The sequence below is a fragment of the Gossypium arboreum genome, chromosome 2, assembly GCF_025698485.1.
Source record: "Gossypium arboreum isolate Shixiya-1 chromosome 2, ASM2569848v2, whole genome shotgun sequence".
NCBI classification, from domain to species: Eukaryota; Viridiplantae; Streptophyta; class Magnoliopsida; order Malvales; family Malvaceae; genus Gossypium; species Gossypium arboreum.
This window is the reverse complement of record NC_069071.1, coordinates 83,388,593-83,406,579: the sequence shown is the minus strand read 5'-3', so window position 1 is coordinate 83,406,579 and position 17,987 is coordinate 83,388,593. Positions and strand designations below refer to the sequence as shown.

General features: G+C 33.8%; 3 long non-coding RNA genes across 3 annotated transcripts; all 3 read right to left on the bottom strand.

Annotated features, from left to right (window-relative positions):
* Positions 1-2,130: 2,130 nt before the first annotated feature.
* On the bottom strand, positions 2,131-2,896 carry LOC128283802 (uncharacterized). Its single transcript, XR_008274214.1, has 2 exons — positions 2,826-2,896; positions 2,131-2,364 (listed from the first exon to the last, which is right to left on the bottom strand). It is a non-coding gene; the product is annotated as an uncharacterized LOC128283802 (long non-coding RNA).
* A 3,784-nt stretch (positions 2,897-6,680) lies between these two features.
* On the bottom strand, positions 6,681-9,379 carry LOC128289337 (uncharacterized). The gene is made up of 2 exons (XR_008278947.1): positions 8,942-9,379; positions 6,681-7,035 (listed from the first exon to the last, which is right to left on the bottom strand). It is a non-coding gene; the product is annotated as an uncharacterized LOC128289337 (long non-coding RNA).
* A 3,406-nt stretch (positions 9,380-12,785) lies between these two features.
* Positions 12,786-15,146, bottom strand: LOC128283798 (uncharacterized). Its single transcript, XR_008274210.1, has 2 exons — positions 15,047-15,146; positions 12,786-13,140 (listed from the first exon to the last, which is right to left on the bottom strand). It is a non-coding gene; the product is annotated as an uncharacterized LOC128283798 (long non-coding RNA).
* Between the last annotated feature and the right edge of the window lie 2,841 nt (positions 15,147-17,987).

Below are 17,987 nucleotides of genomic sequence, written 5' to 3'. Positions count from 1 at the left end.
ACGAGTAATACTATGGCATGTATAGCTAGACTCTCTTACGCTAGGTTAGTCCGAGAACCGACTAAACCTTGCTCGATACCACTAAATGTAACACCTCGCCGCATCCGACCGGACGGGTTCGAGGTGCTACCGACTTTACTAACACTTCCATACTAAACAGGCCATGAAATCTCAAATAATTAAAACTTTTCTTTTCACATGCAATTTGTCCCTTATGCGAGCTTACGAGGCCCAATACATGCATTCAAGCGTTCGGGACCCAATCGAGAACTCATGAAAAACTTAGAAAAATCTCTTGCGTTAAGGCTTCACACCCATGTGCTCCGTGGTGTGGCCGAAATAGTCTAATTATCAAGCCTTTTGTCACTCTCACACCACATGCATAGATACATACTTATCCAATAACATACAACGTGGCATAAATGAGCTCTTAAACATCTACAAACATGATATGCTCAAGTTATTTTCTTATGTAATAAATATTATAGAATTTGCCCATATCATTACCACATACTAGACATAACTATCATTACATCACAAACCATTCATGAAGCATTATTAACTATTTACCAATCACTTAATCCTGCATTAGTTACTAGCTCATCAATGAATCTCAATTCAATCTCTAGGCATACATGTTGTAAGCCACATCACAAGAAATAATAACATAAATGCATAAGAATAATCATATGGGCCCATAACGTCATTAGCGACATAGGCCAATTTACATGACTAATACTACCTTAATAACAAGCCAATGCCTTTGGCTAAATCATAATATTACATACTCACATTAAAACCCTATACATGCCATAGACTCGAATCACTTGAGTTTACTTACTCGATAATGTTAACTCGATAGGGTGATAATATCTCGACGGCTTCCAACCCGAGCTAACCTGGAACTCTAGAAAACATGGGAAAGAAGGGGTAAGCTTTAAGCTTAGTAAGTTCATATGAAAACAATAAGCAACTCATTAACTTGTTTTATCAATGTTTACAACATATTTTCAAGTTCACTACAAGCTGTCTTTCTGAGCAACGGTCACTAAATTATTTATATCTGGAGCTACGAAACTCCGAATTAAGTTCCGTTAATTTTCCCTGAAACTAGACTTATTTTCCTTTCTTCCATAAAATTTCCAGAATTTTTGGTTAAGCCAAATAGTACAGTTTATTAGTTAAAGTATGCCCTGTTTCAGGGTATGACCACTCTGACCCCTGTGCACTACAAACCGAATTTCTCCCTGTAAAAAATTCCTACGACCATGCTGTTTATTTAACATAAAAATAGACTCAATAAGGAATCCATTCATGTAAGGTATAACTCTTAATAATTTTTGTACAATTTTTGGTGAATTTCTAAAGTTAGAACAGGGGATCTCGAATTCATTCCGACCCTGTTTCACAAGAATTCAAATATCAAACAATATGGAATTCTTTTTCTTCCTGTGTTTCTTTCATGTGAAAATAGACTCATTAAGCTTTAATTTAATATTTTATTCTGCCTCTAACTCATTTTCCACTATTTTTAGTGTATTTTCAAAATTACCCTACTGCAGTAACTCAAATCTGTCAAGGCTAAATTACTCATTCATGATCTTACCACCTTATCGTTGTTGTATCTATTTTCAACCCGAGGGTTAAGTACATACCTGTCCAAAATGTCCATTTCACAATACTTACCAATACGTCACCTACATCTTAAGTGTTCTTCCATTCCACTAGAAATTTTTTTTACCCGTTGAACACATCGGAATATAACTCGGATACATGGATAATTTGCACATAAGTGCCATATTTGTAGCCAAGCTACCATGTAACCCGCCCATAAGTGAACTCGGACTCAACTCAACGAGCTCGGGCGTTCGCATCCATAAGTGAACTCGGACTCAACTCAACGAGTTCGGATGCCTAGTTACATCTCACGAACTCGGACTCAACTCAACGAGTTCGGACATTCCACATCCATAAGTGAACTCGGACTCAACTCAACGAGTTCGGATGCTCAACCATTCTAGTGACATGTCACTTGTATCCTAATCTATTCCTAAGGTTCAAACGGGATTTTCCTCGAACACATCTCCTTGCCATCTTCCATAAAATACCGAAACCAATACTCGGTAGCACTTTATATTTAACAAATAATACACTTAATTTGCATTTTATTCGAAAATAACCACAAAGCATATATTTCATGATAAGAATCAGCATATCCTATATTTAACATCAATAATTTAAAAATAATAATTATGCTACGTTATTTACACATGAACTTACCTCGATACCACAAATGTGAAAAGGACATACTCGTCCATAAATCGATTTCTTTCCGTTCTAGGTCCAAGTCTCAATTTTCATCATCTATAACATCACATTTAGCCTACTAATCAGTCACAATATTCATATGGGTCTAAAAATCATATTTTTACAAATTTTCATTTTGACCCCTAAACTTTTAAATATTTGCACTTTTGCCCCAATGCTCGTAAATTAATTTTTATTCAATTTCTATAAGGTTTAAGACATGCTGAACATTTTTCTCTTCTATGGAAACTCCAAATTCTCACTAATTCACACACTTATGACCAATTTGTAACTTTCACAATTTAACCCATTTTGACATTTTTACCAAATTCATTGAATAAAACTCATATTTAACACATCAAACACTCATTATCTACTATAAATCATCAAAACACAACCATATCATGAATGGGTAAATTTTAAACTCTAATTTCTCTTCAATCAATTGGTAGAAATAGAAAATTTAAGCTTCGGGATCTCAAAAATACGAAAATCATTAAAACGGAAAAAAACCGTACCTATATAAGCCATAGAAGCTTGGCTGAATGGAGCTCATCCATGGCTGCCATTTTCAGTTCTTTCCACGGTTGAAGAAGAAAGAATGGAAAAAAATGATAGCTTTTATCATTTTTGTCTTATTAGATTATTTTAATTAATTTACAAAATTACCCTTTTATTTCAACCAAATTTCAAAAATACCAAACAAATATCCATTCACTAACTTATTAAAGGAATAATTGTCACATAAGGACTTTCAATTTAAAACTCATAACAATTAGGCACCTCATATATAAAGAACTCAACTTTTGCACTTTTTACAATTTAGTCCTTTTGACTAAATTGAGTGCTCAAACGTCAAAATTTTGAATGAAATTTTTACGAAATATTTTCATAAATTTATAGGCTATAAAAATATAATAAAATAATTTTTTTTCTCGTCGGGTTTGTGGTCCCGAAACCACTATTCCGACTAGACCCAAAATCGGGCTATTACATTTCTTCCCCCCTTTAGGGATTTTCGTCCCCGAAAATCTTACCAGAAAAAGTTGTTCTCTACTTTCACAAGTCACTTATATCTTTTTCTCACAACTTACAAAACAACTCCACACAAGCTCATACTCAAGATTTCCTATAGCTTTTCCATAGTTGAGGTATAAACCTCGGAGCTCAATTTGAAACACTAGAGACTGACATTCTTGGAACTATAAACTTAGAAACATACAACTCAGTCATATCTGTTGAATAATATATCTGTACATACTAAAATAATCATGCAGACTTCCCTCATCAATCTTTCACAATTCAACTTGCATCTCTCCTTTTCCTAGAAATGAGAGACATCCCGATCTGAAATTCATAATATCCTTTCTCATTTTCTTCCCATTGTCATCATGACAATAATAATCTCGAATACATTTGATATTCGGCTTTACCCTATAGATAATTCGACATCCTTTGAACGAATAAACAAGATCTTCTTGTGAACTCAGACTCAATTCTCTGATACCCGAGTTTCTCGATCTTGAAATCTTACTCAATTAATAGTAATAGAAACCAAATCAAATCCTTCCTGCAATTCCAAATTAAAAGTCGAATCATGCTGTACTTGTTTAATTTACCACTTATAGCCACATTTCTATACTCTGATTATCAACTGTTTAGAAACTTTACTAACATGAATCAAATGATTCCAACTTCATAGATGTGGTCTTTTTATTAATCAGGATAACTATACTTATAACATCTCTCGAATAAGAGAAATCCAACTAATATGTTTCCATAACATACTTTCAAGTTCTCGAACCAGAGAATAAACTTAAATGCACATAACTCAGATTTACTTTTGCAGAATAACCATTCTTTACCCCAGAAATTTTAAAGAAATCTCGACACTGAAATCCCCACACTTCTATGATCGAGCCAGAAGCTTAATCATAACAGATTCTAATATCGCAAGTCAAAGATTACTTGTAAAGATAAACCAAGCTTGATAATTCTCGAAACAAGAACGATAGAAAAGCCAATATAAGAAATTCCAAGATATAAAGATTATACCAGAAATCTGAGAATATAATCCAGAAGAAAATAATAAAGATGATCCAAAAAATCCCTCAGAGAAAACCAGAAGGAAACTACTGTCTGTATGCTTTAGAATTTCTCATAATAGAGATAATATAATTCTCGCATATATAAACTATAATCAATAGAACATCAGAATAATCTTACATAGATTTTTACTGTCAACTTCATTCCAGTATATCAAAATAGAAATCTGAAGAGATGGGAAATGTAGATCATAACTAACTGGACCAATAGAGCTTTTCATCTAATATCACAGTCACTAGCATCCTCGTATGATAGAATTTCCATTCGAAAGGGATAACCATACGTATTCCCTAGAATTGAGGAAAACATAGAATACTCAGAAGAGAAAGATAGCCATCACTTTTATTTGATTGAATCCGACATACTCAAACATCAGTGCAAGTCCAACATTACTCCTCTAACTAATTCTGTCTTCACTAATCCCATACTATTCCATTATTATACTTTTTAGTTTCACTTTTGCAAGCTTATGCAACATATCTCTCGAGAATCTCATCGTATAACTCTATTCTGGTAAGGGGGCGAAGATTGTAAAGCCTCTAAACTTTTGACTCTCAAGCAAATACATATTCAACAACAATATAGCTTTACGCATATTGATTCAAACATTTCAAATTTCCAACTTGTTATAAACACATTTTCACATATCTCAGTAATACATGTAACTTTATTTCATGCGAATATTAGCTAAACATAAGTGAATTTACCATAACTCAAACTTTCATTTCTTTTTCTCAAATTACCCTTAATGTTTTATCAAATTCCCATATTTAGTCTTAATCACTTGCCAATATTTATCAAATTGGAGAACGTCTTATGGTTTTGAGTACATCGCTTACTTGATGCCATAGTTCAACTATGGTCTTGTACTAGCTCTCATCCATCTGTGTCGATGCCGTGTCCCGCATGTGTCTTACATCGACACATGTAACCGTGCTGACGCATGTCCCAGACATGCCTTACACTAGCACATCTCGTAGCCGACGCATGTCCCAGACATGTCTGACACTGGCTATCATCTCGAGGCCGATGCATGTCCCAGACATGTCTTACACTAGCCCTCGTCTCAATGCCGATGCCATGTCTCATACATGGTCTTACACTGGCACACAAATCTCATGTATTGCCATGGTCCAACCATAGTCTTTTCCGTCAATTCATTAGTGAACGATCGTACTCATTCCCTGCGTTCCACCCAATTTGATCTTTCATTACAACTTTCATGCTATTGTGACATTTATGATTCTGTAACTGAGATTATAAAGCATAACATTATTGCATATTGACTTCATCAATCTAGACATAAATGTCAACCTCATGTATATACTGATTATTAATCATGCAATAAAAGCATTCATACATACATTCTGTCATTTCAAGAAAATTTCTTTCTTTTCCTAAACACTTGGCCAAATCAAGTTGGACATTTAACATCGTATGAATACTAACATGCATAAAAGCATTTTTCACAACTTAAGCATGTTTTACTCCACTATTTCACATTCTTTAACTCAAGAGTATCACATAGTGAATACTAGTTCATATGAAAATCATGAATATCTTTTCATACCTTTCCCATTTTAGCATGTCACAAGCATGATTCAATAATCTCAACTTTACTCTTATCTCTATCAAGATTTGCTCGGTTCGAACTCATTCTGTCTTAATCAACAGTTTTGTTAGGGCGAGAGATATCACACTATCACGAGTAATACTATGGCATGTATAGCTAGACTCTCTTACGCTAGGTTAGTCCGAGAACCGACTAAACCTTGCTCTGATACCACTAAATGTAACACCCCTCGCCCGCATCCGACCCCGGGACGGGTTCGAGGTGCTACGACTTTACTAACACTTCCATACTAAACAGGCCATGAAATCTCAAATAATTAAAACTTTTCTTTTCACATGCAATTTGTCCCTTATGCGAGCTTACGAGGCCCAATACATGCATTCAGGCGGTTCGGGACCCAATCGAGAACTCATGAAAAACTTAGAAAAATCTCTTGCGTTAAGGCTTCACATCCCATGTGCTCAGGCCGTGTGGCGAAATAGTCTAATTATCAAGCCTTTTGTCACTCTCACACCACATGCATAGATACATACTTATCCAATAACATACAACGTGGCATAAATGAGCTCTTAAACATCTACAAACATGATATGCTCAAGTTATTTTCTTATGTAATAAATATTATAGAATTTGCCCATATCATTACCACATACTAGACATAACTATCATTACATCACAAACCATTCATGAAGCATTATTAACTATTTACCAATCACTTAATCCTGCATTAGTTACTAGCTCATCAATGAATCTCAATTCAATCTCTAGGCATACATGTTGTAAGCCACATCACAAGAAATAATAACATAAATGCATAAGAATAATCATATGGGCCCATAACGTCATTAGCCGACATAGGCCAATTTACATGACTAATACTACCTTAATAACAAGCCAATGCCTTTGGCTAAATCATAATATTACATACTCACATTAAAACCCTATACATGCCATAGACTCGAATCACTTGAGTTTACTTACTCCGATAATGTTAACTCGATAGGGTGATAATATCTCTGACGGCTTCCAACCCGAGCTAACCTGGAACTCTAGAAAACATGGGAAAGAAGGGGTAGCTTTAGCTTAGTAAGTTCATATGAAAACAATAAGCAACTCATTAACTTGTTTTATCAATGTTTACAACATATTTTCAAGTTCACTACAAGCTGTCTTTCTGAGCAACGGTCACTAAATTATTTATATCTGGAGCTACGAAACTCCGAATTAAGTTCCGTTAATTTTCCCTGAAACTAGACTTATTTTCCTTTCTTCCATAAAATTTCCAGAATTTTTGGTTAAGCCAAATAGTACAGTTTATTAGTTAAAGTATGCCCTGTTTCAGGGTATGACCACTCTGACCCCTGTGCACTACAAACCGAATTTCTCCTGTAAAAATTCCTACGACCATGCTGTTTATTTAACATAAAATAGACTCAATAAGGAATCCATTCATGTAAGGTATAACTCTTAATAATTTTTGTACAATTTTGGTGAATTTCTAAAGTTAGAACAGGGATCTCGAATTCATTCCGACCCTGTTTCACAAGAATTCAAATATCAAACAATATGGAATTCTTTTTCTTCCTGTGTTTCTTTCATGTGAAAATAGACTCATTAAGCTTTAATTTAATATTTTATTCTGCCTCTAACTCATTTTCCACTATTTTTAGTGTATTTTCAAAATTACCCTACTGCAGTAACTCAAATCTGTCAAGGCTAAATTACTCATTCATGATCTTACCACCTTATCGTTGTTGTATCTATTTTCAACCCGAGGGTTAAGTACATACCTGTCCAAAATGTCCATTTCACAATACTTACCAATCGTCACCTACATCTTAAGTGTTCTTCCATTCCACTAGAAATTTTTTACCCGTTGAACACATCGAATATAACTCGGATACATGGATAATTTGCACATAAGTGCCATATTTGTAGCCAAGCTACCATGTAACCCGCCCATAAGTGAACTCGGACTCAACTCAACGAGCTCGGCGTTCGCATCCATAAGTGAACTCGGACTCAACTCAACGAGTTCGGATGCCTAGTTACATCTCACGAACTCGGACTCAACTCAACGAGTTCGGACATTCCACATCCATAAGTGAACTCGGACTCAACTCAACGAGTTCGGATGCTCAACCATTCTAGTGACATGTCACTTGTATCCTAATCTATTCCTAAGGTTCAAACGGGATTTTCCTCGAACACATCTCCTTGCCATCTTCCATAAAATACCGAAACCAATACTCGGTAGCACTTTATATTTAACAAATAATACACTTAATTTGCATTTTATTGAAAATAACCACAAAGCATATATTTCATGATAAGAATCAGCATATCCTATATTTAACATCAATAATTTAAAAATAATAATTATGCTACGTTATTTACACATGAACTTACCTCGATACCACAAATGTGAAAAGGACATACTAGTCCATAAATCGATTTCTTTCCGTTCTAGGTCCAAGTCTCAATTTTCATCATCTATAACATCACATTTAGCCTACTAATCAGTCACAATATTCATATGGGTCTAAAAATCATATTTTTACAAATTTTCATTTTGACCCCTAAACTTTTAAATATTTGCACTTTTGCCCCAATGCTCGTAAATTAATTTTTATTCAATTTCTATAAGGTTTAAGACATGCTGAACATTTTTCTCTTCTATGGAAACTCCAAATTCTCACTAATTCACACACTTATGACCAATTTGTAACTTTCACAATTTAACCCATTTTTGACATTTTTACCGAAATTCATTGAATAAAACTCATATTTAACACATCAAACACTCATTATCTACTATAAATCATCAAAACACAACCATATCATGAATGGGTAAATTTTTAAACTCTAATTTCTCTTCAATCAATTGGTAGAAATAGAAAATTTAAGCTTGGGATCTCAAAAATACGAAAATCATTAAAACGGAAAAAACCGTACCTATATAAGCCATAGAAGCTTGGCTGAATGGAGCTCATCCATGGCTGCCATTTTCAGTTCTTTCCCACGGTTGAAGAAGAAAGAATGGAAAAAAAATGATAGCTTTTATCATTTTTGTCTTATTAGATTATTTTAATTAATTTACAAAATTACCCTTTTTATTTCAACCAAATTTCAAAAATACCAAACAAATATCCATTCACTAACTTATTAAAGGAATAATTGTCACATAAGGACTTTCAATTTAAAACTCATAACAATTAGGCACCTCATATATAAAGAACTCAACTTTTGCACTTTTTACAATTTAGTCCTTTTGACTAAATTGAGTGCTCAAACGTCAAAATTTTCGAATGAAATTTTTACGAAATATTTTCATAAATTTATAGGCTATAAAAATATAATAAAAATAATTTTTTTTTCTCGTCGGGTTTGTGGTCCCGAAACCACTATTCCGACTAGACCCAAAATCGGGCTATTACATTTCTTCCCCCCTTTAGGGATTTTCGTCCCCGAAAATCTTACCAGAAAAAGTTGTTCTCTACTTTCACAAGTCACTTATATCTTTTTCTCACAACTTACAAAACAACTCCACACAAGCTCATACTCAAGATTTCCTATAGCTTTTCCATAGTTGAGGTATAAACCTCGAGCTCAATTTGAAACACTAGAGACCGACATTCTTGGAACTATAAACTTAGAAACATACAACTCAGTCATATCATTGAATAATATATCTGTACATACTAAAATAATCATGCAGACTTCCTCATCAATCTTTCACAATTCAACTTGCATCTCTCCTTTTCCTAGAAATGAGAGACATCCCGATCTGAAATTCATAACATCCTTTCTCATTTTCTTCCCATCGTCATCATCGACAATAATAATCTCGAATACATTTGATATTCGGCTTTACCTATAGATAATTCGACATCCTTTGAACGAATAAACAAGATATCTTGTGAACTCGTACTCAATTCTCTGATACCCGAGTTTCTCGATCTTGAAATCTTACTCAATTAATAGTAATAGAAACCGAAATCAAATCCTTCCGCAATTCCAAATTAAAAGTCGAATCATGTTGTACTTGTTTAATTTACCACTTATAGCCACATTTCTATACTCGATTATCAACTGTTTAGAAACTTTACTAACATGAATCAAATGATTCCAACTTCATAGATGTGGTCTTTTATTAATCGGGATAACTATACTTATAACATCTCTCGAATAAGAGAAATCCAACTAATATGTTTCCATAACATACTTTCAAGTTCTCGAACCGAGAATAAACTTAAATGCACATAACTCAGATTTACTTTTGCGAATAACCATTCTTTACCCCGAAATTTTAAAGAAATCTCGACAATCGAAATCCCCACACTTCTATGATCGAGCCGAAGCTTAATCATAACAGATTCTAATATCGCAAGTCAAAGATTACTTGTAAAGATAAACCAAGCTTGATAATTCTCAAACAAGAACGATAGAAAAGCCAATATAAGAAATTCCAAGATATAAAGATTATACCGAAATCGAGAATATAATCCGAAGAAAATAATAAAGATGATCCAAAAATCCCTCGAGAAAACCGTAGGAAACTACATGTCAGTATGCTTTAGAATTTCTCATAATAGAGATAATATAATTCTCGCATATATAAACTATAATCAATAGAACATCGAATAATCTTACATAGATTTTACCGTCAACTTCATTCCAAGATATCGAATAGAAATCAAGAGATGGGAAATGTAGATCATAACTAATCGGACCAATAGAGCTTTTCATCTAATATCACAGTCACTAGCATCCTCGTATGATAGAATTTCCATTCGAAAGGGATAACCATACGTATTCCTAGAATTGAGGAAAACATAGAATACTCGAAGAGAAAGATAGCCATCACTTTTATTTGATTGAATCCGACATACTCAAACATCGATTGCAAGTCCAACATTACTCCTCTAACTAATTACGCCTTCACTAATCCCATACTATTCCATTATTATACTTTTTAGTTTCACTTTTGCAAGCTTATGCAACATATCTCTCGAGAATCTCATCGTATAACTCTATTACGGTAAGGGGCGAAGATTGTAAAGCCTCTAAACTTTTGACTCTCAAGCAAATACATATTCAACAACAATATAGCTTTACGCATATTGATTCAAACATTTCAAATTTCCAACTTGTTATAAACACATTTTCACATATCTCAGTAATACATGTAACTTTATTTCATGCGAATATTAGCTAAACATAAGTGAATTTACCATAACTCAAACTTTCATTTCTTTTTCTCAAATTACCCTTAATGTTTTATCAAATTCCCATATTTAGTCTTAATCACTTGCCAATATTTATCAAATTGGAGAACGTCTTATGGTTTTGAGTACATCGCTTACTTGATGCCATAGTTCAACTATGGTCTTGTACTAGCTCTCATCCATCCGTGTCGATGCCGTGTCCCAGCATGTGTCTTACAACGACACATGTAACCGTCTTGACGCATGTCCCGACATGCCTTACACTAGCACATCTCGTAGCCGACGCATGTCCCGATATGTCGACATCGGCTATCATCTCGAGGCCGATGCATGTCCTGACATGTCTTACACTAGCCCTCGTCTCAATGCCGATGCCATGTCTCATACATGGTCTTACACTGCACACAAATCTCATGTATTGCCATGGTCCAACCATAGTTTTTCCGTCAATTCATTAGTGAACGATCGTACTCATTCCCTTCGTTCCACCCAATTTGATCTTTCATTACAACTTTCATGCTATTGTGACATTTATGATTCTGTAACTGAGATTATAAAGCATAACATTATTGCATATTGACTTCATCAATCTAGACATAAATGTCAACCTCATGTATATACTGATTATTAATCATGCAATAAAAGCATTCATACATACATTCATCATTTCAAGAAAATTTCTTTCTTTTCCTAAACACTTGGCCAAATCAAGTTGGACATTTAACATCGTATGAATACTAACATGCATAAAAGCATTTTTCACAACTTAACTGTGTTTTACTCCACTATTTCACATTCTTTAACTCAAGAGTATCACATAGTGAATACTAGTTCATATGAAAATCATGAATATCTTTTCATACCTTTCCCATTTTTAGCATGTCACAAGCATGATTCAATAATCTCAACTTTACTCTTATCTCTATCAAGATTTGCTCGGTTCGAACTCATTCCTGTCTTAATCAACAGTTTTGTTAGGGCCGAGAGATATCACACTATCACGAGTAATACTATAGCATGTATAGCTAGACTCTCTTACGCTAGGTTAGTCCGAGAACCGACTAAACCTTGCTCTGATACCACTAAATGTAACACCCCTCGCCCGCATCCGACCCCGGGACGGGGTTCGAGGTGCTACCTGACTTTTACTAACACTTCCATACTAAACAAGGCCATGAAATCTCAAATAATTAAAAACTTTTCTTTTCACATGCAATTTGTCCCTTATGCGAGCTTACGAGGCCCAATACATGCATTCGGGGCGGTTCGGGACCCAATCGAGAACTCATGAAAAACTTAGAAAAATCTCTTGCGTTAAGGCTTCACACGCCCATGTGCTCAGTAGTGTGGCCGAAATAGTCTAATTATCAAGCCTTTTGTCACTCTCACACCACATGCATAGATACATACTTATCCAATAACATACAACGTGGCATAAATGAGCTCTTAAACATCTACAAACATGATATGCTCAAGTTATTTTCTTATGTAATAAATATTATAGAATTTGCCCATATCATTACCACATACTAGACATAACTATCATTACATCACAAACCATTCATGAAGCATTATTAACTATTTACCAATCACTTAATCCTGCATTAGTTACTAGCTCATCAATGAATCTCAATTCAATCTCTAGGCATACATGTTGTAAGCCACATCACAAGAAATAATAACATAAATGCATAAGAATAATCATATGGGCCCATAACGTCATTAGCCGACATAGGCCAATTTACATGACTAATACTACCTTAATAACAAGCCAATGCCTTTGGCTAAATCATAATATTACATACTCACATTAAAACCCTATACATGCCATAGACTCGAATCACTTGAGTTTACTTACTCCGATAATGTTAACTCGATAGGGTGATAATATCTCTGACGGCTTCCAACCCGAGCTAACCTGGAACTCTAGAAAACATGGGAAAGAAGGGGGTAAGCTTTCGCTTAGTAAGTTCATATGAAAACAATAAGCAACTCATTAACTTGTTTTATCAATGTTTACAACATATTTTCAAGTTCACTACAAGCTGTCTTTCTGAGCAACGGTCACTAAATTATTTATATCTGGAGCTACGAAACTCCGAATTAAGTTCCGTTAATTTTCCCTGAAACTAGACTTATTTTCCTTTCTTCCATAAAATTTCCAGAATTTTTGGTTAAGCCAAATAGTACAGTTTATTAGTTAAAGTATGCCCTGTTTCAGGGTATGACCACTCTGACCCTGTGCACTACAAACCGAATTTCTCCTGTAAAAAATTCCTACGACCATGCTGTTTATTTAACATAAAAATAGACTCAATAAGGAATCCATTCATGTAAGGTATAACTCTTAATAATTTTTGTACAATTTTTGGTGAATTTCTAAAGTTAGAACAGGGGATCTCGAATTCATTCCGACCCTGTTTCACAAGAATTCAAATATCAAACAATATGGAATTCTTTTTCTTCCTGTGTTTCTTTCATGTGAAAATAGACTCATTAAGCTTTAATTTAATATTTTATTCTGCCTCTAACTCATTTTCCACTATTTTTAGTGTATTTTCAAAATTACCCTACTGCAGTAACTCAAATCTGTCAAGGCTAAATTACTCATTCATGATCTTACCACCTTATCGTTGTTGTATCTATTTTCAACCCGAGGGTTAAGTACATACCTGTCCAAAATGTCCATTTCACAATACTTACCAATCGTCACCTACATCTTAAGTGTTCTTCCATTCCACTAGAAATTTTTTTTACCCGTTGAACACATCGGAATATAACTCGGATACATGGATAATTTGCACATAAGTGCCATATTTGTAGCCAAGCTACCATGTAACCCGCCCATAAGTGAACTCGGACTCAACTCAACGAGCTCAGGCGTTCGCATCCATAAGTGAACTCGGACTCAACTCAACGAGTTCGGATGCCTAGTTACATCTCACGAACTCGGACTCACTCAACGAGTTCGGACATTCCACATCCATAAGTGAACTCGGACTCAACTCAACGAGTTCGGATGCTCAACCATTCTAGTGACATGTCACTTGTATCCTAATCTATTCCTAAGGTTCAAACGGGATTTTCCTCGAACACATCTCCTTGCCATCTTCCATAAAATACCAAACCAATACTCGGTAGCACTTTATATTTAACAAATAATACACTTAATTTGCATTTTATTCAAAATAACCACAAAGCATATATTTCATGATAAGAATCAGCATATCCTATATTTAACATCAATAATTTAAAATAATAATTATGCTACGTTATTTACACATGAACTTACCTCGATACCACAAATGTGAAAAGGACATACTCGTCCATAAATCGATTTCTTTCCGTTCTAGGTCCAAGTCTCAATTTTCATCATCTATAACATCACATTTAGCCTACCAATCAGTCACAATATTCATATGGGTCTAAAATCATATTTTACAAATTTTCATTTTGACCCTAAACTTTTGCATATTTGCACTTTTTCCCCAATGCTCGTAAATTAATTTTTATTCAATTTCTATAAGGTTTAAGACATGCTGAACATTTTCTCTTCTATGGAAACTCCAAATTCTCACTAATTCACACACTTATGACCAATTTGTAACTTTCACAATTTAACCCATTTTTGACATTTTTACCAAATTCATTGAATAAAACTCATATTTAACACATCAAACATTCATTATCTACTATAAATCATCAAAACACAACCATATCATGAATGGGTAAATTTTAAACTCTAATTTCTCTTCAATCAATTGGTAGAAATAGAAAATTTAAGCTTGGGATCTCAAAATACGAAAATCATTAAAAGCGGAAAAAACCGTACCTATATAAGCCATAGAAGCTTGGCTGAATGGAGCTCATCCATGGCTGCCATTTTCAGTTCTTTCCCACGGTTGAAGAAGAAAGAATGGAAAAAAATGATAGCTTTTATCATTTTGTCTTATTAGATTATTTTAATTAATTTACAAAATTACCCTTTTATTTCAACCAAATTTCAAAATACCAAACAAATATCCATTCACTAACTTATTAAAGGAATAATTGTCACATAAGGACTTTCAATTTAAAACTCATAACAATTAGGCACCTCATATATAAAGAACTCAACTTTTGCACTTTTTACAATTTAGTCCTTTTGACTAAATTGAGTGCTCAAACGTCAAAATTTTCGAATGAAATTTTTACGAAATATTTTCATAAATTTATAGGCTATAAAAATATAATAAAAATAATTTTTTTTTCTCGTCGGGTTTGTGGTCCCGAAACCACTGTTCCGACTAGACCCAAAATCGGGCTATTACAATGATAGCTTTCAATCGAGTATCAAAACGGAACCTTACAAGGATTTGTACAGTCGTAAATGTCGTACACCTTTGTATTGGACCAAGCTCAGTGAAAATAAGATACACGAGGCCGATTTAATCAGAAAGACTGAACAGAAGGTTAAAGTGATCCGTGAAAGTCTAAAAACAGTATCAAATCATCAGAAATCATATGTGGACTTGAAACGAAAAGATATAGAGTTTCAGATCAGGGACAAAGTATTTTTGAAAGTCTCACTGTGGAAGAAAATACTCAGATTCGATCGAAAAGGCAAATTGAGTCTGAGATTTATTGGGCCGTATGATATTATAGAGCGTATTCGGCTAGTTTCTTATAGACTGTTGCTGCCACCTGAACTAGAAAAGATCCACAATGTATTCCATGTTTCAATGCTTCGTAGATATCGATCTAATCCCTCACATGTGATTACTTAGTCAGAGATTGATATTATGCCTGATATGACATATGAGGAAGAACCTATTCGCATTCTGGCTCACGAGATTAAAGAATTACGAAATAAGAAATTCCATTAGTTAAAGTGCTGTGGCATAAACACAGAGTTGAGGAAGCAACGTGGGAGCCAGAGGATGCAATGAGAGAACGTTATCCAAACCTATTCACCGGAAAGATTTTCGGGGACGAAAATCCCTAAGGGGGAAAGTTGTAACAGTCTGATTTAGACCTTAATCGAAACGGTGGTTTCGGGACCACGAATATGTGTTAGAAAAATATTTAAAAATTATTTTATGTTTATTATGTGTGAATTAATATATGTGAAATTTTCATGATTTAATTTTGTTGTTTGAGTGTCCGATTAAATAAAAGTACTTAATCGTGTAAAATAAAAGTTTGGTGGTTAATTGTAAAAGGGGCCGAATAGTGGTTGTTCTTTTAATGTGGAGGATTTATGTTGTAAATTGACCATTAGATTTAGTTATGGCCGGTTGTACCCATGTCATATTGTTTTAGTTATTTAATGATAAAGGTTAATTAGGTAAAATAATAATATGTTAATATATATGTTATATATTATGATAATTAAACTAAGCTTTTCATACATCATATTCTTGCTGAAACTTAACAAAAAGAAAATTAATAAAAGAAGCTAGGGTTTGACCATCTCTTAAGCTCAATCAAGGTATGTAACTAGCTCGATTTTTTATAATTTTTACGTTTTTGAGATCGTTGCTAAGCTATCTTCAAGACCCATGCTTGAATTTTTCATTTTGGTGAATATTTTGAGTTATGCTATTTTTGAAAGCTTGAATTTTTTTTGTTTGATGATGAAATATGAAATATATGTTTTGGATTAACATGTTTTGTATTGGAGTTTTTGATGATTTTGAATAATTAGGACTAAATTACAAAAATAATAAATTGAGGGGCTAAAATGTGAAATAAATGAAATATATGGACTTGTATGGACACTAGGAACATTCGTCCAAGCATGGGTATATTGCAATTTTGCATATTTTGTGTTTTGTGCAATAGTGACTACATTGTAAAAAGTGTAAAATGCTAGGGGTAAAATGGTAATTTGCTCATTTATGTGTTTTTGGACTAAATTGAATGAAAATATGTTTGAATTAGTTTAATTTGAATGAAAATATGTTTGAATTAGTTTAATTTGAATATGCTTAGATCAAGGACAAAAGAAATCAGACTTGGATCAGGGGAAAACGAAAGCTGTCGACTAGTCGTCCCGTTCCGTTTTACATTGTCTAAGGTAAGTTTATAAGCAAATAGACTTACTTAATTTTAATTAAATGAAAATTTTATATGCTAAAATGAATATGTGAATTTATAAATGCAAAAGCTGAATGCATACAAGCTTGGTAACTATATTTGTGAATTCGTTTCGACTGAGTTACGACGTCCGAAAGCCCTGTATGAACCTTAGGAATAGCTAGGATACATATGTCATGACATAGGATTCTAATATGTGATGTGCGAGTAAGACCATGGCATCGATATGTGATTCCGATATATGTGATATGCGAGTAAGACCCTGTCTAGGACAGTGGCATCGATAAGTGTTTACATGTAAGACCATGTCTAGACATTAGCATTGTACAATATGTGTGATTATCTGAGTGTCCTATCCAATTCTTAATGGTTCATCGGGCAACAATAATGCGATTAAATGTGTAAATTGAGCAAAAATAATCAGGTATGAGTTAGTTTATTTCCTACTTGAAATGAGGTAAGTTACTTGTTATTTATTGTAAGTCTTGTATGAGGTAAAGGAAGAATGCATGTGAACATGGTAATTGTATTCGACCTTATGAATAAATGATACTAATGTTATGAAATTGATTTTTGAATATGTGTTTATATGACCATGTATATTCAGCCAAATAAGTAGTATATGTACATGATGTTATATTATAATTCTTGAGCTTGTGTATATGAGTATATGTATATTTGGTTATATAATGACA